Source organism: Choristoneura fumiferana, chromosome 18 (genome assembly GCF_025370935.1).
Source record: "Choristoneura fumiferana chromosome 18, NRCan_CFum_1, whole genome shotgun sequence".
In the NCBI taxonomy this organism is placed as follows: Eukaryota; Metazoa; Arthropoda; class Insecta; order Lepidoptera; family Tortricidae; genus Choristoneura; species Choristoneura fumiferana.
In genome coordinates, this window is record NC_133489.1 from 6,302,425 (window position 1) to 6,325,277 (window position 22,853).

The following is a 22,853-nucleotide window of genomic DNA, read 5'->3' on the forward strand; positions in this document are numbered from 1 at the left end:
AACATGTGGTTATATTTAGCTCTCGGGATGGTTGCCCTAGTAATATATTTACTAACAAGTTGCAAATTTGACTACTGGGAGAAAAAAAGTGTCCCCACAGCTACCGGTTGCGAGTGGTTCTTTGGTCACTTTAGACCTGTGTTGTTTGTGACTAAACACTGGATTGATATCTATGGCGCTATGTACAAGTAAGTACCATGAATCACCTTTTTAACCGACTTCAAAAAAGGAGGAGGTTCTCAATTCGAGTGTATATGTTTTTTTTTGTATGTTTGTTACGCAATAACTCCGCCAATTGTGGGCCGAATTTCAAAATTGATTTTTAGTTCTAAAAGACATACTTCCGAGGTGGTCCCATTGACACCAAGTCAGGATCTGATGATGGGATCTTAGAGAAATTGAGGGCAACCCTCGAATTTTTAAAGCACACCTATAGCGATTTTAGCATTTTTAACATCAAGTCAAGTATTTACATTCAGAAAGTATCATTTGGTGAACTGGACCCTGATAAAGAAGACCGTAGGTACCGGTACTCTGTTATAAAATGATATAACTATGCTGTGTTTGAGCTTAATGGAATCGTTGTGTGATGCACTTTGGCTACAAATCACTAAAAACTACGAAAAAAATGTTTTTAACAAAAATGGAACCGACTTCAAAAACGTTGAAAATAATTTTCTACTAGTTTGAAGTCGGTGCCTCAGCATGAGCCAGCAGGAGTGATTGAAGCCCAATATATAGTATGTAGGTGAGGTAGACGACTATAGTTCCACTCCTGCTGGCTCGTGCTGGGACGAGACAAGGTTTTTGAAGTCGGTTCCATTTTTTGCTATTTTTTTTATAGAAACTACTCTTTACATACCGGGTCATAAATCAGTTCATCGGTTTAGACGTGGAAAGGTAACAAACCAACAGACTAGCAAACATCGCTTTGCCTGGTACATTATCTCAACGTTTGTGAATTGTATCTGTTTGTTTATTTATTTTGTACAATAAGGAGTTTACGTATGAAAAGGTGCCTTCATACATAAAATAATGATGTCCCATTTCAAAACGGGAACAAAACCGAGACGATAGTTAAAATTGTTGCCATTGTGACTGAATAGAATTTTAACTGGAAGTTGCAAGAAAAGATGTACATTAGATATTGAAAGAAATTATATACATAGATATATTATATATATATACTTGCACAGCCGCAAAAAGCCACCGACTCAGCTATTGCTTCGACATTGCTCCCACAGCACTGATATTTTCATGGAAATAAGACATGAACCATACTAAAGTGTAATTACTCATCAATCAAGCTTATAATATCATTAAGTACAACCATTTCATAATCTAACAAATAACAAACCTTTCCTATTTCCTCGTATTGCTGTAGAATTACACCCAGCCTTCGCTAGCCCCACACAAAAACACAATCAGTCTCACAATAACTAAACCAACACTTTATTACAGTATCGGCGTTTCGGCGAACCCTTTGTCCGCAAAAAGGGAAGAAATATCAGTAACCGCTTTCAGTAACGCTCGTCATTCAATACCCGGTGATATCTCATTTTGACGCGCGAGCGGAGCTTGGAATGGCGATTTGGCCCTTAAGGGTGGATGCAAGCTGCAGACTCTAGAGGGGATTGTTACTTAATTCCTTTGACAGTACAAAAAAAGAGGAATTATTAGTATGAAAGGAAAGGAAGTAAAGAAACCGCTGCAAATGATATGCTAGAGTAATGTGTAAACACATTACCAATTTTCTTTCCGAATATTTCACATCTCAAAGTGTACTTAATTCAGTTTACATATTTGGTCGCTTATTCAAAATCGGTGGATGTAGGTAAATTTTATAAAAAAACCTGACTGCCTTAAAAACCTTTAAATAAAAACTAAAAGGAAAAATTTGCGTCGCAATCAAGAACTGTGTCAAGTAACTTGAAGTTTATCAAACGGGACCAGCTCAAAAGTTCCAATGGATGCTTCATTTTAAGTTACTTAACAAAGTTCTAGACTAAAAGCAGTCGGTTTTTGATTATTTTAGTAAAGAAGATTTTTATCACAAAAATTAGATCTCAAAAGGAGCCCCGTAGCATTAATACTAAATAGGCTGGCATTATTCCATCATTTAACACCGATGCGTGGCAATAAATGACTCAAGTATTTCTTCCTGTGAAATATTTTTCGATTTCTTTTGTGTTTTGGTTCTTTAGCTTGCACCAAACCCGATTTATCTCACCAGAGGCTGCGGCCTCTCGGCACTGAACATTGAATTTTGTGTCGCGTCGCATTTTCCAAATATCGCCTCTTGTGTTAGAACAAAGATTACATTGTATTGAAAAATTTACACGTAGACATTCTGCGAGTGTTTCAAGCTTCCTGAAAAGGGTAGTAAAGCTAGAATGTATTCATCATTTTATAACCTTTACTGAAAATGGAAAAATTTTAATACATTTGAATTTTCTAGATACAATTTTATTAAAAAAAGATTTTTACGATATTTGTGGTTGGTTCTTCAAGGTAGGTTGGTTCATGTGTATTAGTTACGCATCATTGTATCGAAGTTGGCGACGTTCAAAAAACCGAATTTCACTAGACTTGTGAACGGAAGTATGAAATGCCAAAAATGTATTTGACAGAAAGTTTTAAATCCCGGAAGCATGTTTGATGAATAGTCTACAAGCCTAAAGATTAATACGAGTATACCTACATTTGATGGAACAACAGCGTAGATTGATAACTTAATTTGGTCTTGGCTCGTTTGCGCATTGTGATCGTAATTGTACAGTCACCGGCATTAATATCTGCCACAGCGGAGCCTGCAAAAATATCTGACACTTCCAAGCGGCTCTAGAAATAGACTCGTATCAAACATTTATATGCACGCTACCTAATATAAAATTCCCAAACTTAGTGATACAGATAGAGACTTATACATGGTGCATGATACGTAAATTTAATTAGACGATATTTTAACTTTTGGGTTTGTTATTAAGACATTTGAAAATAGTAGTTTCAAGCTTCGTTAATCGGCTATTAGATGATTTCTATTTTTCAGTATTGTCATGCATCTTATGAGTTTACCCACACAAACATACATACATTTTAAATTACAAATAGCACACTACTGCGATAATTTTGTAACTTTGCAATTGTAGCGGTAGCGTGTCAAAAATAACACTTATTATACTTCGTTTTTTTAACATTAGAAAAAGGGTAAACAATCTTGAAGAGTGTTTTTATTGAAAAATGTAAAAAAAAACAGTTAATATTACTTATGATACCAAAATAATATAAATGATCATATATATTTGCTTATTGCTACATATTTGCTGTGACTTATTTTTCAAAATTGTTTTTCAATAAAAAGACACGTCATGATGGCTTACCTTCTTTCTAATGCTAAAAAGAACGAAGTATAGTTAGTGGTCGTGATTTGACGTGACATAATGATTCTAATGGGATCAGTCATTTTGCTGACGGAAATTAGTTTGGATTCACAGTTAGGGTCAGTTCACACCGAGATGCGACACGCATTTTTTCGCGCAGACTACTCGTTGATGTATTCTCGCAATGAAAAATGCAGCGTAGCGTTTCGGTGTGAACTGATCCTTAGGGTTTTATTTGGCAGCGGATGTTAGAATTTATTCGTGTCTATTTAAAAATACCTATTTCATACGTTCCGCTAATTCATACAAGTATAATAACCAGAAGGATCATTATTTAAATCGTTTTTGTAATATTACAATGGGAATGTAGAGAAAAACTATGTTGAAATTGAAATGCGAGTCAAACAGGTGGGGACTTTTATCATTGCGGTAGTTTTGTAGGAATAAGACTTTTTCAATTTTTTAAAGAGTATTTTCCCACATATACTTAAAAAAACAGCATTGTAGTCTTATTACTTATTTAAGTACTTATAGCACTAAATTAACTCAGCTAAGTAAAGTCAGGGCAGTTAAATTGTTTTAAGATGAAATATGAAAAATAAAAGAGTCGATTCGTGATTTGAACAGCAATTCGCAATTTAATACACGAACATGCCACCTTTGTATTAAATGGTGCTTTTTCCAAAAACAACGTTTCTTCTCGTTCACTAAATCTTGACTCTTAAATAACTTTAAAATAAGTAGGTAAGTTTCAATTATCAGTAAGAGAGTAGTTAACACAACTGGATATAGAAACTTAAATTTTGGTGGACTTGATCCTTAAGGTTTATAGAGCTGCATTTTCGGACATTTTCTTAAACAGAGAGTGAGCCAATTTATACTTTTTCTACGGAATGGAAGCTGCAGGATAAAGCTATAGCTGATATAAAATCCAGTGCAGCTCTGTAAACAATGTGCGATAATTACAAAAAACAAAAGAAGATCACAACTACACGCATTCATAGCCCTTTCAGAACGAATAAAAAAAGCAAAGCTCGTTCTACACTGTCACCTCCAATCCAGTTTCAATTAACGTGGTCAGAGGAGCGTTAACGCCGTACACACCGTGTAGGCGGGGTGCACATGGATGTGTGAACTGGCAATTAAAAATAGCGCATCTATAGATGTGATTATTGTGTGGGCAATTTTGAATTAATCGCTTTTTGAGGATTAGCAATGTGTGGATGATTCATTCATAGGTTGTACTTGAAGTAATTTTTTTATTCTAAATTTGTCATATGTTTATACTAACAATGTAATTATTACTATTAGGTTGCCGATTACTAGAACCCTGGACAGACATAAACCGCAGCGACTCTCCTCGCGTAAGCCGCTCTGGTCAGATCCCGTCATCCGCCAACATCTCAATATCCGGTCTGCCTGGTCAGCCGACTGGCAGTCCCAGGAATGCTCAGCGGGTGACCTTGTGGAGAACCCGTTTGCCCGGCTACCTGGCTTCAAAGCCAGTTGTAAGAACTGGACGACGCTGAACCGCATCCGCTCGGGTGTCGCCCGCTGCAACTACTGCCTGCACAAGTGGGTATTCAAGACTCGCCAGCGTGTGACTGCGGCGCTCCGCAGCAAACAGCCTACCACATCATGGAGGAGTGCCCCAACCGACGTTTTGCTGGCGGCTTCAGGGGGCTTAACAGATGCTCTGGGGAGGCTATAGACTGGCTAAATAATTTAGATTTAGTTTTATAAGAAACGCAGGACTTGTATTTTTGAAAGGCCGTACGATAATAATAATAATAATTATCAGTTTTTAATCAACGGTTTCGTTTACATAGAGGGGGCATAGCCCACTTGCTCTAAGATAAAAATGAGCATTTTAAAACTTCATATTTTGCAAACCGATCCTTAAATTAAAAAAAAATACCGCGTAAAAATGTTTTTAAAATACTATCCAACGATAGCCCGCACTATGAATTAAGATAAGAAAAAAAAACCATCTCCACCACTTTACGTGTGAGTGAGAGAATGAATTTTCTAGGGATTGTTGTTTGACGTTTTAAGATGGTAATGAGTATGATTTGGTGTTTTGTGGAAAATTTGGAAAATTTAATTTTGAAAGTATATTGGTGAATACATCTGTTTCTTTTTAATAATTTAGTCCTACATGTAGTTATGCTTGTGTAAATAAAATACCCACTTTTGGGTTTATTTACTACCGTAAACTGTTTTAACTTTGCCCTCTGGCCCCAACATTGCCTGAGTTGATTTAGAGTCGATAACTTAGCACTCTTATAGGTTTTAAACTTTTATCTACACGGGAATTATTATGACGGGGGGATAAAAGTTTAAAAACCTAAAGGGTGCTAAGTTATCGACTCTAAATCGAATCAGGCAATGTTGAGGCCAAAGCGCAAAGTTGAAGCAGTTTACGGTATCACAATATAACTCGATATAATTTTAAACCAAATTGAACACCAACATATTTAAGCAGCGATTGTAATCCGATTTTAAACCAATTAAACAGTAATCAAATTGATGAAATTGCAACATTGTGTTCCCGTCTTAACCTTCCCCTGTGCAAATATCTCCCAGACGGGGGTAGGCTGCTAATTATGAGCCTAGGGTGCCTAAGGGCCATTGAAGCCTTGCCGAAAGGGTTAATTCTTATTTGGAAGTCGCCATGTGTGAAAGGACGCTTATTTGTTTACAAATGGGACTTAGAGAATAGAATACTTAACGAATTCTTAATGCGCAACTTCTTAAGAGAAGTCTCTTGGTTCCATTCTCCATACAAACGTAGTCCCGGTCTCATTTGAAAACTAGGCAACAGAAATAGATGAGATTTTGTAAGTATGGACTAGACAAAATTATCTATGCCTGTGCTTTTTCAGATTTTCATATAAATGTGTAATATCAGAATTACAGGAGCTCAAAAGTCGACAAAAAAAAGATGTCAACTTTGCACGAGAATTACAGACTAATAAAGCATTTTTACAAAAATCGAAAAACCACAGGCATAGAAAATATTATGAATATCTTGATTGTTTCTGTGCTATACTTTCGTATAATATGAGGACAACGAAACCCAAAATTCAACCGCCCAAATCTTGAAAAGCCTACAGCTATCTCGATATAAATTACGGACGTCGTTGCGGAAGGCATGGGGGGGACGGCTGCGAGCGCTTATGTCACGAGCGATAAAGACTGCTACGAGTATGTCCCAAATAAATACCTAACGCAGCCACGCGGCCGGCAGGGAAACTTTGCTTAAATAGGTTTACTGAAACAAGTGACATTTTGGATATTTTCTTTATTACATAATCGAAACGAGAAACCTACTTAGAAACGAGAACTTAGTATCGATTTGATCCTATCTCTCGCTTTTTTTCATATTGAAGTGAAAGCCGGATTCTTCTCAACAGAGGCTTTTCCCAACCGGTGGTAAATTTTTCCACTCACCGGTTTAGATTTTAGAGGGGTGGGGGGGGGACGCTCGATTTTAATTAAAATTTGCACTTTAAAGTTGAATATTTCGCAAACAAATCACTGAATCGAAAAATCCTCTTAGCAACCCCCTAATGGTTTAAAAGACCTATCCAACGATATCCCACACTATAGGGTGGGATGAGAAAAAAAAATCACCCCCACTTTACGTCTATGGGAGGTACCCTAAAAAAAAATATTTTTGAATTTTTAATTGTACTATTTTGTCGGCATAGTTTACTTACATATCCGTGCAAAATTACAGCTTTCTAGCATTGATATTCCCTGAGCAAAGCCGCGGACGGACAGACTGACAGACAGATAGACATGGCTAAACTATAAGGGTTCCGTTTTTGGCATTTTGGCTTCGGAACCCTAAAAACGAGCCTATCAGTCTCTTAAAGGGCCGGCAACGCACCTGTGATACTCGTGTTGATAGGTGTCCTTGGGCGGCGGTGATTGCTTCCCATCAGTTGACCCGCATGCTCGTTTTCCCCCTCTTTTATAAAAAAAAGTAAGGCACGCAGTAAACATACGATCCACGCGTGTTAAAAGTTACGAGGTAAACATTAGTGACGAACGTGCAGAAAGTTTTTCCTTGTATCCACCATTAACTTTATGATCCCGTATAAATCTTGTGGGATTCCTCTGTTTTGTTGTTTAAATATCGACTTCTACTTACTACTTTTGCGCTTTCTCAAATTATTTTTAAAAGAATTAGAGACGAGGCGTATGCTATCCTTTTCCTATACAGATTCGCATGAATAACAGGTTAACTGTATACTTAACCAGTTATTCATGGAAATCTGTATAAGAAAAGATATGTTCTGTATCCCTAGTAAAGTTAAATGTCAAATGAACAGGAAGGACATAAATACGAATGTTAACATAAATAAATACGTACGTAGGGCTCTGAAGAGATCCGTATTTGCGGCTTTTGTTGTAGAAACATTATGTTCGTGGAGCCTGACACTAACAAAATGTATGGCGAAGTAAAACTTAAGTTACTCATCAAAAAATTTTACATTTAGTTGAGAACAATATTTGAGTATTAAGGAAGTAAAATAATGCATCTCCTTCAATAAATTATAGAGATATGTAGTTGACAGCGTTTATACTGTTTACAAACGGTTATCTACTTCACTTCGAACGGTGTTTGTTATGCGTCATAATGTTTTGGAGCAACAAAACAGTTATAAAAACAAACGTGTTTTTGTTGTTGCTATGACACATTTGTTGATCCATTGGTCATTAAATGTTTGTTGCATTATAAATAGAATTGTCATAAGGCTTGATTGTGGCCCACATTTCCTACAAAAAAAAACTTGGTCTGTAAAGACAATTGACGTGGTATATTACGTTTACTTACATGCTCTCTTATACTCACAGCATTCTCGAACATCCTCTTTGATATCCCGAAACCTAAATAACAAGCAAGATCCAGTCATTCATACCAAAACTCGTATTAATAACATGATTACAGCTACATTATATATCAACAAACTCCTTTTATTTGCTATTGGGTGGTCAATCCCGGATCTTCTCACATTAATACAGTCTGTTTACCCACACGAAGCTTAACGCTTGTGTGGTGCAGTTAATTAAATGCTGGACAGCGTTCTCGAATACCCTTAGATATTATTTCGTTTGCGTTTGCTGGCTTGAATACGTTTGATTAGATTACGGACTTTAATGTTATTTGGTCCATGTTGTGGTCTTACGATAATAATAAATTAATACTATTTTGGGTCCAATAAGGATCTCATAAAATCAAAAAGATACTGACAGGTATTATCGGTAGGTATCCTTTATTACATTAAATACAATAAATTATTTGAAGTGTTTGAGTTTAAGTTAGTACTCGTACTATTCGTTCCGATTTTGGGCAAATTTCATATCTTACTCCTAGTAATTTCTTCAAATGAAGAAACATGTAAAATTTTATTTAATAAACTTAATTTACTTACGGTACCCTGTCTCTACATAATAATATACGAGGCCGCTATATTTGTAAAACTCAATACTGAGCTGTTCCTCTCGGCAGACAAGCTAACTAATAGACCCCATAGACGATACCAATTAGTACTACCTAAACATAGATTGGTTCTAAGGTAAAAAAGTGCATACTATATGTGTATTAAAATTTATAATAAAATTCCTGCTACATATAAAACATTATCCAATAATTTAAGGCGAAACTGTACAAATTCTTATGTAATGCCTGCTTTTACAGCATTGATGAATTTTTTAGCTATAAATTTTGATCTGACATTTAAATACATAAAACTTAGAAATTTATTGTAATTATGAGTATAATGATAAAAATATAATAATATGACAATTAAAATTAAGTTCTACCCAATTGTAATTCAAATACACTTGACATGTATGGTTGTTGTTAAATTTAAATGATGACGGCAATTCTATTCTATTTTGACACTTTAATCTACTGTTTTTTTTTTGTATATCATATCTTGTAAATTCAAGGGTTAATTCCTTTCTAGACTAATTTTCACATGCCTGATGGCCGAACATATTACGGATCGCTAATAATACTGTACCTACCTTACTTATGTATATGTACCATATGTTCTGTGAATAAATATTCATTCATTCATTCATTTATTCATTCATTCATTAATTCATGCATTCATTCATTCATTCATTCATTCATTCATTCATTCATTCATTCATTCATTCATTCAAATACACACGTATTTCCTCCAAAAATTAAAGCACAAACGGTTTTATTTTTCACTGTCAAATTTCAATCCCATAAAATTAAACGTATCGTTTCAACCCTTTGAAATATAGCTGAAGTATGAAAACTACATGAAACAGTAATTGGTTTATGCCGTGCTCGGAAAACGAAAGTAATGTCGTTAAGAGGCTTTTAGCCGGCGGAACCCGGCCTGATTATATTAATTAATACTCCAAACGTGGATTTGTTTGGCGGCAAATTTTAAAACGTTTAAAAGTGAAACATCGTTGACATAAAACGAGCGTCCAGGTTTGCCACAATGCAATTTCTACGGGAATTCTACATGTAACTACGTAAACGCTTTATTGAATAAAACATTTTTTAACAAAAAATTGAACCGACTACATAAAACCATGAAAATAATTTTCTATCAGTCTGACTGAAGTCGGTGCCTCAGCAAGAGCCAGCAGGAGTGGACCTATAGTCGTCTACCTCACCTCCATACCTACGAGTATATTGGGCTTCAATCACTCCTGCTGGCTCGTGCTGAGGCACCGACTTCATTCAGACTGGTAGAAAATTATTTTCATGGTTTTTTGTACCTAGTCGGTTCAAATTTTTATTATAATTTTTTTTTACACTTTTTACTGTAGAAGATCTAATATGCAATAGTTTAATTTCAAGTGCTCGTCAACTTTAACGAAAAACTGAGACGTTTAACATTGAATCATATTTGTCATATTTGCTTGACGTTCAAACCGGTTCATAAATGACGGAGTTCTAAGGTAACAAACATAAAAAAATACAACCGAATTATAGTACAGTCAGCATAAAAAGGTTGTATTAAAAATTAAATTTTGAATATAAACTTCTTGTACTTATTGTTTTTTATGCAAGCATCTTCGCTCGTGTTTTTAACGGACTTCAAAAAATTTCGATATATTTATAGTAGTAGTAACTCGTGCATTTGCTCTTCAAAATCCTCATTTGGTGAAGTGTTGACGATGAAGACCACATTTGACCAACGGAGCGACTACTCAATAACAAGTACTTCACGGGTTGAATTTCAATTACTTTAACACAGTTGGTAATGTTCATCGTAATGCATTATGGTGAAATGGAATGGGTGATGAAGCACCAGGAGTCCTCAATAATGAACGTCTCTGCATCGGAAAAAGCCATTTTTCGTAAAAGGTGACGAGCAGTTGACATTAAACTATTGTATCTTTTAAGTACACTGTGTAAAAGTGTGAAAAATAATATTTTATAACAAGGAGCGATTGAAGTATAAAAAGGTAGTATGGAGGTGAGATAGACGACTATATAGGTCCACTCCGGCTGGCTCGTGCTGAGGCACCGACTTCAGACTGGTAGAAAATTATTTTCATGGTTTTTTGTAGTCGGTTAAATATTTTACCTACTTGTATAACATTACGTATGTTTATAAGACTTATGATTATACTTACAACGCAAGTTGGATACATCACTGCAGATTTTGCAGGTGAACTTACAAACATTTTTGATTTTGCTAGTCACGCTCGCGTCCCTGCAAGAACAGACTAACTCGTCTTGACAGGGTATTGCCGTCAACGTGTGCTCCTGGGAGGATATCATAAAATGTTTAAATATAAATACATGTGGGTAAGTTGTGGTTTTATAATTCGTGAACCATTTGTCGGTCACTTTCTTCACGTATTGAGCTGATATTTGACATACTTATGTGTCAATATAGCAAAATAATAGTGAAGTGAAAATGGTGGCCCTGCAGGACAGAACTCTTCAACAGTTAACGGCATCGATTGGAAAAAAGGAACTGAGGTGTAGTTTGGATGACAATACTAGCACAGTCAACAAATATACATACTTACAGTTTTTTGTGAAAAAATATTTTACTTAGGTACTACGTCAAAACTTGCTCAATCTGAGACATAATTCAAATTCAAACAGCGGCGTTTCCTATTTGACCTCGTTGATAGCACACGAAAAAAACATTTTCAGTTTGAATTGCAAATCCCAAAATGATTAAATTATCCAACGTTTTAAAGGATTTATTATTGCTAATTAAAACATTTCATCTTATTTTGATGCTCACTGATAAAAATTAAAGGCCGTAGAATAAATAGATTCTAATGCCTAGAAGAGTCACTGCAAAGAATATGCATAGCAAAATATTAGATAGACATTATTTATTAGTTTAGTTTGCTTTCCAACTGATTTAAAACATTATTAACGATCATTAATTAACTATTTGCAGGTGTGACACCCATATTTTAAAAGTACAAAATGAAAAAATGATTTAAGCTAGGCCAAAACTAAAACTAGCTAACTAGTTTCTAAGAATTTCGTATTGTGTACGGAGTCTTCCAAGTTTAGGTATATTTTATACCTTAGGCTGCTATTTACTCTTAAAATACTTATAATTCTCAAGTAATCTTAGCCATTATAATTTTCCTTGTAAATTTGATATACTTACTACCATCCTGATTTTTTTCAAATTTTTCCACGCAACACGATTATGAAAATGTTCACTTTAAACTTGAATATTTTGCAAACAGATCCTGAATCGAAAAATTGTCCTGGCAGCCCCCAATGATTATAAAGCCCTATCCAACGATACCCCCGATACTCTATAGGGTTAGTAGAGAGAAAAAATCACCCCCACTTTACGTCTATGGAAGGTAAACTATTTTTATTTTTTTATTTTGCCACTGTCGGCGTGTGATAGTATATTCATGCTAAATTACAGCTTGCTAGTACAAACGGTCTCTGAGCTTAGCCGCGGACAGACAGACAGACGGACAGACATGGCGAAACTATAAGGATTCCTTGTTGACTACGGAACCCTAAAAAGAGTGCATACAAAGCGAGTCGAAAATCTAGGAGTAGCCTTTGTTTATTACAGGCTGATAAAAAATATATGAAATAAAATCTCTTCCAGATTTTTCTATTGAGAGTTCTAATTTGATCGAATTATTAGGCAAACGCAAACGCTTTGAACCGCTCCCGGCTCGCAGTTAATTGCATTAAAACCGTCTGCGTCGGGGCCACTGCATACATTTATGCCTAAGTACATCCATATTTTTGTATAAATACACGATTTTCTTTACCTCTGCCCAAAAACGAATATTACTTTACTAGGGCATTTAAAACATAAATTGAAAATTAAAAAAACGCCAGCAAATATTAAAGAAAACGCCCGAAAAAAAACGCCGCCGAAAAATACAACTAAACAGTAAGTAAATCATAAAATCATAGATCATTTATTTGCATAAAAGCATGGTACATATTTTGTGGTAAGAAAGAAAGAGAGTTTCACATGTTTTTGTCACTATGTGATGTACAAATTTTAGTTTACAAATAAGTATATTTTTAATCTTAATAATCTAATTATTTAAGTTACATTGTAAGTAGGTCCAATTATATTATTATGTTCTAGATAAATAGTTAACTACGTATAAATTATTTTGTTATATGTCAAAATAGTAAAATAATAAAGAATAAATTTCAACAGACAATAATTTCAAAATTATAAAATTTTAGTAACCACGCCCAATTTGGTTACGCTTTAAATATTCGTTCAGCGAGTAAAAATTTTGGAGCCAGTGCGAGCTTACTTTTAAACTCCTTTGTGGGCAGACCTTTAAAATCTTTGTGGAGGAGCATTAAACATTTTGATGGCCATTGGATAGCAACTGTTACTGAACTGTTTTGAATTGGCCTTAGGTACAACTAAGTTATCCGGATATCGAGTATTAAAAGTGTATACATCGCCAATTTTTTTAAAGAGTTCATCGTGTGTTTTGACAAACATACATGGGGAGTGTTCTGACGAACTTTTCGAATTGCTGCCTGCGGCGAAATTCCACTACCGCACTTCGAGGAACCGTCTATCTTTCCATCCTCACCATCTTGATGATTGGCAGTCTAGTACCGTGCGTTTTAAGCGAAACTTCTTTCCTCGCACGACGAAGATCTGGAATCAGCTTACAGCGGCAACATTCCCGGAGCGTTACAACTTAGGGATCTTTAAAAAACGAGCCTACCAATTTCTTAAAGGGTCGGCAACGCACCTGTGATTCCCCTCGTGTTGCGGGTGTCCATAGGCGACGGTGATCGCTCTCCATCAGGTGACCCGTCTGCTCGTTTCCCCCCTCGTTTTATAAAAAAAAAATGTTTCCAAAATATACTGAGACATGGATGCACAGAAAAACCAGAAAAAGAGACCAGCGCTGGGAATCGAACCCAGGTCCTCAGCAATCCGTGCTGCATGCTATAACCCCTACACCACCGCTGGACAGGAATCTAGACACTAATTTTTCCTATGCATACATATCTCAGGTTGCTTATTTTCTACTACGCTACTTATGCAGCAGCACTAGCGCCATCTATGTTCCGCTCTCATCGAGAGACGTCACATTCTTTCGGAACTAACCGCTCACCCAGACAAGAGATGTCGCTCGTGTAGATGTCTCAGTTTGTATTTTCGATATGGTTTCACGGGATACCCGTAAAAGTAACAAATTTGGAGTTGAAATAAAAAATACTCCAAAAACCAATCATAGAGGTCTTATTATCTAACGTGCGGGCTCTTGCTATCGCTTTCACCATCTCTTTCTGTCTCCATCTTACACCGTTAGATAGAAAGATACAATGAATGCAATAGCAAGCGTCCACGCGTATGTTTATTGCCCTCGGATTTATAATCATTTTCTCTTATTTTTTCTTTCCTTTCCTTCCTAACAAACCAGATCCAACCACGAACCGTTTAAAATCGTACCCACAAGTTCAAAACAATAAACAAGCCAATCAAGTGGGAACACAAACAAATTTCAAATTAGAAGCATCGGGTTTCCGGTACAAGGCACAATATGGAAAATCTAGCGGACCGGAAGGGATCGGTCTCTGCAAACGGACGGATCTGGACACGCAGCAGTGTGTCAAGCCAAGTTCAAAGGAAAAGGAACTGGCGACGCAACAGCCGTGTGTTACAACACATACCACAAGCCACAACATACATACATACTTACATTCATACATTCCACAAACCATTTAATAGTACTATTATCAAACACATACTTAGGTTTTATTTAATATTAAAATATCCTTTAGATATACTAGAATCACAAATTTCTCATATGCAACGTAAATAGTTATCGAAATGATGACTATACTTACTAACATGTCGAGCTAAACTCGATTTAAGACGTGAGTTATCCGGTACAAATCATTCATCATTAATATGAAATACTAACGTCTAAAAATCGTCAATTTTAACAATGAATGAGTAGGTATAGATCAATATCCAAAACCACTACCATATGATATGACTTAGAAAGTTGAAATTTGATTATTTGATTTGAAAGTTGAAAGTTAAATTTTGTTGAATTGGTCTGTGTGTATACATTGTGTATTTTAAGTGTCCGAATTAACATTAAACAGTGAATTTCTACGATTTAACAATTTTACACATGTCATCATCCATTTCACCAAGCCGTGGTGGCCTAGTGGTTTGACCTTTCGCCTCTGAAGCAGAGGGTCGTGGGTTCAAACGCCGGCTTGCACCGCTGAGTTTTTCGAAATTCATGTACGGAATTACATTTGAAATTTACCACGAGCTTTGCGGTGAAGGAAAACATCGCGAGGAAACCTGCACAAACCTGCGAAGCAATTCAATGGTGCGTGTGAAGTTCCCAATCCGCACTGGGCCCGCGTGGGAACTATGGCCCAAGCCCTCTTGTTCTGAGAGGAGGCCTGTGCCCAGCAGTGGGACGTATATAGGCTGGGATGATGATGATGGATGATGATCACCCATTTAGATCCCAATCTTTGGTCCGCAAAGTCAACAATCACGTCAAGTCAAGGAAACTGAATCGCATACCAGGGTGAAACCCGTGTGCTACCAATGGCATCTTGACATACATAGCCAAAGAAATCACAGTGAAATTTATAACGAAGGAATTCAGTTACCTCGACTGTACTACGAGTATATTCTTATACCTAATTGAACTTGGCTCCTATTTTCACATTTATGCTCCTGATGGGATATTGTATATCATCCCTTGGCTAGAATTTAAAGCCAAATCAACCTTATACAACTATGTTAAGGTTCTAGGCGTGGGCAAGTTGATAGGTCGCGGGAAAACACTGAGTTGTTTATTTTTACACGCTATATACATTTAACTTGGAATAACCGTGACGGATAGTAGGACCCATTGTTTGGATATGGGACTGAGCTTGCTTAGTGAAAATTAAAGCTGCCTTAGTTAATGTAGAAGTACGATTGTTTATTAAGAAAATAAACGAATTTAGATACGTAAATGATGCTGAAAACATGTCTATCCTTCTGGATCCTGAAGGTGATTTTTGCCGAAACTGGTATGTCTTCAAAGCATCGAATTAATAGGTGTCCCTTAATGTGAAAATTATAAAACTAGTTATGTCCTCAAGTGAGGACCGGGGGATCCAGGAGGATATCTCAAAATTTTACAGATTTATAAATAACTAACTTGAAAAATGTGAGAAACCCTGCATTTCACCTGCTTGGGACAGCGTGCTGTTTGTTTGCGACATTTCCTGAATCAGGTAGTTTCTTGAGTACGTAAAAAAAACAATTTTTCTATATAGTCTGATAGTCAGATTATCTTTATCGCGTCAAAGTTCAGGAATGGAGGCGTAATGTCACGCTGTGCTAAAAAAAGTCGCACAGCGTGACTTTAGTTAGCAGCCCTTAGTTCGTCCGTCTTCGGACACAGGCCTCCTCTCCATTTCTCCATGTCTGGCGATCGACAGCCATATGCATCCATCCTCCACCCGCCTGTCGGCAGACATCGTCCTTCCACCTCATTGGTGGTCTTCCTCTACTGAGACTGTTTCTACGAGGTCCCACTCCAGTGTTCGCCTCGCCCAACGATCGTGGTTCATCCTGCCAACGTGTCCTGCCCATCACCACTTATTCCTCTCGATCTCTTCCACCACGTCTCGAACTTTTGTGCTCGTCTGATCCACTCATTCCTTTTTCGATGCATGGCAGTTATCCCGAGCATTGACCTCTCCATTGCTCTCTGTGCAACACGGAGTCTCCATACTTAATATTATAAATGCGAAAGTGTGTGTGTTTGTATGTTTGTCCGTTTTTCACGTCGAAACGGAGCGACGGATCGACGTGATTTTTTGCATAGAGATAGTTTATGTGCCAGAGAGTGACATAGGCTACTTTTTATCCCGAAAATGCACAGTTCCCGAGGGAACAGCGCGCGACAACCGAACTCCACGCGGGCGAAGCCGCGGGCAAAAGCTAGTAATTTATAAAATAAGAAATTTAGAAGTGTAGTCTATTTTCTTTTCAGAAAACCTGTCTCTTGAAACATAACCTACAGCAAGGTACAAATTTCCCAAAATAAAGCCGTTAACCCACTGACCCCTGTTACCCCCTCCCCCCCCTGTTTACCTGTTAAGTCGTATGACAGATGTTTTCAATGCTTAAATGGCTCCTAAACACGCAACTGTGCCATAAATTCCTTGAATGTACCAACCACCATACAGTACAGCGACCGCAGAGTAAAAATATTGGTTTAACTTGGTGAATTTGGTAAATATTCCGGTTTAATTTTGAGTTTGAGATTTATCTTGCAATAAAATATAACTGTGGTGAGCGGGCAGCTTTTTTTTTAAAAAAACTGATGCAATATTTCAAGAAGGTTACAGGCTTTATAATATGACACTGACCAGACGGTCAACTCAAATAGGTATAATTGTAGCTCATATTTACGTACTATAAAATTGCCAATAATGATAAAAAACCGGCGAAGAGCGTGTCGGACACGCCCGAAATAGGGTTCCGTAGCCATTACGAAAAAATTAAGTTATATTTTTCTAAGGATTCAAACGATTTCTAAGGTACGGAATATTCAAAGTTTAGGTATATTTTATACCAAACTTAACCGTTATAGTTTTCCTTGAAAGTTTGATATACTTACTATCATCCTGATTTTTTTCAAATTTTTCCACCCATCGGTTTAGATTTTAGAGGGGGGGACGCTCGATTTTAATGAAAATTTACACTTTAAAGTTGAATATTTCGCAAACTAATCTCTGAATCGACAAATCGTCTTCGAAAACCCCTAATGGTTTTAAAAGACCTAGCTAACGATACGCCACACTATAGTTATAGCCACACTAGGGTTAGATGAGAAAAAAAAACACCCCCACTTTACGTCTATGCGAGGTACCCTAAAAACAGCTTTCTAACATTGATAGTCCCTGAGCAAAGCCGGACGGACAGACAGACAGACAGACAGACATGGCGAAACTATAAGGGTTCTTTTTTGCCATTTTGGCTCCGGAACCCTAAAAACAAGTCTAGTAGTCTAGAACTCTGTTAACTAACTTAAAGTTCATCAGTTGGGAACCATACAAAATCTATGCTGATACGATATGTATATTGCCGCATAATATGGTGGACACCATGGCACTACACTAACTAATCGGCAACGTCGCGTTATGATTTTGCAACGTTATGCGGGCAGGATTAAAACAAATCAAAATTTAAAATACATTACTACGGCAATAGACTAGTAGGTAACCTAAACAAAGCTAACTAGTATGCCTCAGTAAGATTATTTATATCAGAAAATATTATTATCATATATCAGAAATGGGACGTCCACTGTTGGACATAGGCCTTCCCCGTAGACTTCCAGTTGCCTCGGTTGGAAGCGGCTTGCATCCACCGTGAACCCGCGAGTTTAACCAGGTCATCCGACCATCTCGTTGGTGGGCGTCCTACGCTGCGCTCGCCCCGCGGGCTCCACTCGAGAACCTTAAATAAATATAATAATAATTCGAGAAATACGTATTTTTTCTTTTGTCAACTAAAACAACTTTTTGTTTGATTGACAAAAAAGGTATCCAATATTTTATAATAATCTAATTGAAGGATATTGATTAAATTTATTTGATACATGTGATGCCGTCTCTGTTTGTTTTGTTCGAATAGACGGAAACGGCATCACATTTATCCGTCAATTAAAACTAATCTATGGGTAGTGAAACAGCCCCTAGCTGAATATCTTTATCCGGGAAACTACTAAATTTTATCGTATTTATAAAAATGTTTTCAGTAAGTAAAATAACCTAATTTTGCATCACTACTACGCGTGAGTATCCCTTCTTACTATGTCTATGCTATGGTGGTGACGTCAAGAAGTCTATGGGTTCGACCTTGCGTGACAAATAGATGTAAAGCGTGTCTTCGAAACAGCCTAATTAAGAGGTTATCAACCAGACCTTTTTGTGGTAATGGGGCTTTTAGCTCCCTAAAGTGGGAATTCACGAAGTTTGTCTGGGACTTTGCGAATTAAGTGTTAAATCATCACTGGTACTCTCTGAGCAAAGCCGTAACGGACGGACAGACAGACAGATAGACAGACATGACGAAACTATAAAAGTTCCGGTTTTGCTATTTTGGCTAGGAAAATCTTTAAAACCAGAAAGTTAATTTTCTGAAGTTTAGTGGTTACAAATTCACCTTTAAATATAAAAGTGATAAGATTTTTCTTTATACGTTGTCTATGTATTTTCTTTACATACAGACACCTACATTTTTGTTACCATGTTTAACCCTTAAAACTTTTTCCACTACAACAAATAAAAGCAATAACGTGACAGATAACAAGAAACGGTTCTTTTTAGGGGCCGAAAGAAACGCTTACGCGTGAGGGGTCTTATAGGGGCTCCCGTGTACCACATGGGGGTCCCGCGTGAGGGTCCGGTGCAACGATTGCAATTCGCTGATAAATGTATGTATGTATCGGTTGGTATTTTGATTCCTTTCACTTGAGTTGTCGTAGGGGCGATGAGGAATAAGTTTGAAGATCGAAGCGAGAGACAATATTTTCGTCCAGGATTTTCGAGTAGTAGGCCTTTTTAATTACTATTACAATATCAATGAAAGGGTATCAAAAGAAATATATATGTTATAAAACTTTTATTGTTATAATATTTATAATTAATAGGAACATCAAAAAATTATGATTAAAAAAATTAAAACCCAAATGCAACTGGAAAAACATAAGTCTAGTAGAGTCTACAACTCTGCAAAAAAATTGCTTTTCTGTCATTTACACCATGTGATGCAGAATGTCTTAAACTACGCAATAGTAACTCAAAAGTGTTTTTTTTTTGAGATAGCGCCTTTTGGCTTGAGGGCAGAACTGTTACGAGTAAGTAACTTAAACTTCCACTGCCGGTCGGGGCCAATCTTATTTTTGAGGTAGTCACGATTTTGTATGGTTCCCAACTGATGAACTTTAAGTTAGTTAACAAAGTTCTCGACTACTAGACTTGTTTTTAGGGTTCTGGAGCCAAAATGGCAAAAACGGAACCCTTATAATTTCGCCATGTCTGTCTGTCTGTCTGTCTGTCCGTCCGCGGCTTTGCTCAGGGACTATTAATGTTAGAAAGCTGTTTTTAGGGTAGGTACCTCACATAGACGTAAAGAGGGGGTGTTTTTTTTTATCTAACCCTAGTGTGGCTATAACTATAGTGTGGCGTATCGTTAGATAGGTCTTTTACAACCTTAGGGGTTTTCTAGGACGATTTTTCGATTCAGTGATATTTTATGTTTGCGAAATATTCAACTTTAAAGTGGAAAGTTTGATTAAAATCGAGCGTCCCCCCCCCCTCTAAAATCTAAACCGGTGGGTGGAAAAATTTGAAAAAATTCAGGATGGTAGTAAGTATATCAAACTTACAACGACAACTATAACGGCTAAGTTTGCTTGAGAATTAATAAAATACGAAATCCTTAGAAAAATATTACTTAATTTTTTCGCAATGGCTACGGAACCCTATTTTGGGCGTGTCCGACACGCTCTTGGCCCGTTTTTTTCCTTTTCAGTTATTATTAAAAGTTTTTTAAGGCGGTAAGTAAATAGGCCAATAGAGACGGTCGAAGGCTAACGATCGTGATCGATCAGTTGGCCACCCTTCAAAGAATCACACTTCCAACCTACAATTGGTGGCGAATGACGAAAAATTCTCAGTAATTCGCTCGTCGCTTTTCACTTCCACCAGATTTCCCAGGATTTTTATAGTCAGAAGGAAAACGACAAGAATTCCGTGCTCAATTCAAGGTCCAATAAATACCTTGTTAGGCCCCGTGTCTATTGAGGGATGAAATATTTTTGTGAAAAAATTGAAATTGGCTGTACATGTAAATATTTTGTTTGGACCCTCGTACCTATTTGAGTAGGTTTACATAGTTATGAACTCGGTAGGTATTTTTAGTGTAAATGATATCAACATTGTTTGTTAGCCGTTTTTTTCCTTTATTTTACTTGGTACTTAATGGCGCTCCTGCGTGTGTGTGTGTGTATGTGTGTGTTGTCTATTGTTGGCATTATGGCCGTCCCCAAGCCCAAGCTAGGTTTACCTATACAAGGTGTTTACAGTAAGTACAGTACAGTAGCCTGCCCAAATAAGCAAATAACATCCCACAACCTTTATACATAATATAAGTACACAACCTGTATTATAAACTAGCGACATGAAGTTTTTTTCACAGTATTCTTCAATTGATTTTGATTATTACGGGGATTTGGAGGTAAAGTCCGATTTAATGGTTTATGCGAGAAAAGCTGGGAGTAAAGGCTAGATTAATAAAATATTTTCTTATTGCCATTTCTCATGGGTCGCTTGATTGTTTTCCTTCGTTAATCAATACTTACTCGATAAAAATACATAAATGTAAAATCCTGTACCCTGCACATAGAGATCGACAAATCGGTCCCACCCCGAAACCGCTGATAAAAATTCAAGCAAACCTCTACTATCCATAACATCTCCAATATCAATAAAGGGTACAATCAAATGCCCCATTCACCCACAAAGCTAGGGTCACCGCGTAAATCTACGTCAAGGTCGGACGTGTTCCGGCTTGATGCATGGCTCGATACATCGGCACGTGATTTGTGTCTTAACAACCCTAAGCGGAAATGTTGCTGGCAGCTAGTAACATTCCGATTTTTCGAAGTGTCTGTTTTTTTTTCTACAGTTGTATGGCGTCTGTGAAAAAAACCAGCCAGCTATGGTCGAGGATGGGATATCGGGATAAAAAGTAGACTAATGGTAGGTCAATTTCACACATTTTTATCACGTAAAGCTGCTCATGTGCGATGTCCAGACGACATCGCCGTATACATGTAGCTTCGTATTAAAGTGCAGAGTGCGCTCGTCCTGACAACTATGAAGACAACAAATAGTTTATCTTTTGTTTCTTGATACTGCGTCCTTTCGTCTCATGGAAAGACCAAATCAATCAGTTAGCTCTAACTGATTTAAGTACAGCTGCAAAACAACTCAATTTTTGTCGGCAGCTTATATCTTAGATGCTTAAGATAAAGCTTAGATGGTCAGGACACTCTGGAATGGATGAATGGACGACGACAGGGCTATTAGTGTAGCAAACTCCTTGGAGTTTTATACTTTTTTGTTGTATTTTTTTGTAAAGTTCTTTTTTTGTATATTTTTCTGTTACTTGTCATTATTGCGTCGTGTTGTGTGGTTATGTTATCAAGTATATTTCAATTTCATCATATTATTTCTTCGTTTGCTTTTAGTTATTTATTACAGTCCACTCACACGTTTCAATTAGGACAATTTCCACGTTGACCTCGCAACAAAAAAGGCCCAGAGGAAGACCTAGGAAGCGGTGAAAGGATTGTGTATGGTCAGGTCAGGGATAGAGCATAATGGAGAATAACCAACAAAAAGTTGGAAAACCCCCGACTTTGTCACTTCAAAGTTCAATATCTTAAAAAGGATTAACCGATTTTAATGAAACATTTCTAAGAACCATCGCTAAAAAACCTGCTTTCAAATAAAAAAACCGCACTCAAATCGGTCCACTCATTTAAGAGCTACGGTGCCACAGACAGACACACATAGCGGTCAAACTTAGAACACCCCTCTTTTTGCGTCGGGGGTTAAAAATCATTGAGAAGGCCAAGACCCACAAAGGGTTGTCTTGCAGAAGATTTTTCAACATTTCAATATTTGTTGTATTTATAGGTATGAGTAGGTAACGTAGTGGCACCATTAATCGACACTTTAAGGAGGTAGTGGGCTTCATTATAAAATTAAAGGTAATTTAGTCATCATGAAACCAAAAGTAACGATTGAGTATGGTAAGGTATATTCTTGAGATAAGAATAGGATGTATTATATTTATTAACTATACACGGACTAGAAAAAAAAAACAAAAAAGGAAAAAGTGTATAAATCTCCAATAGTCGACA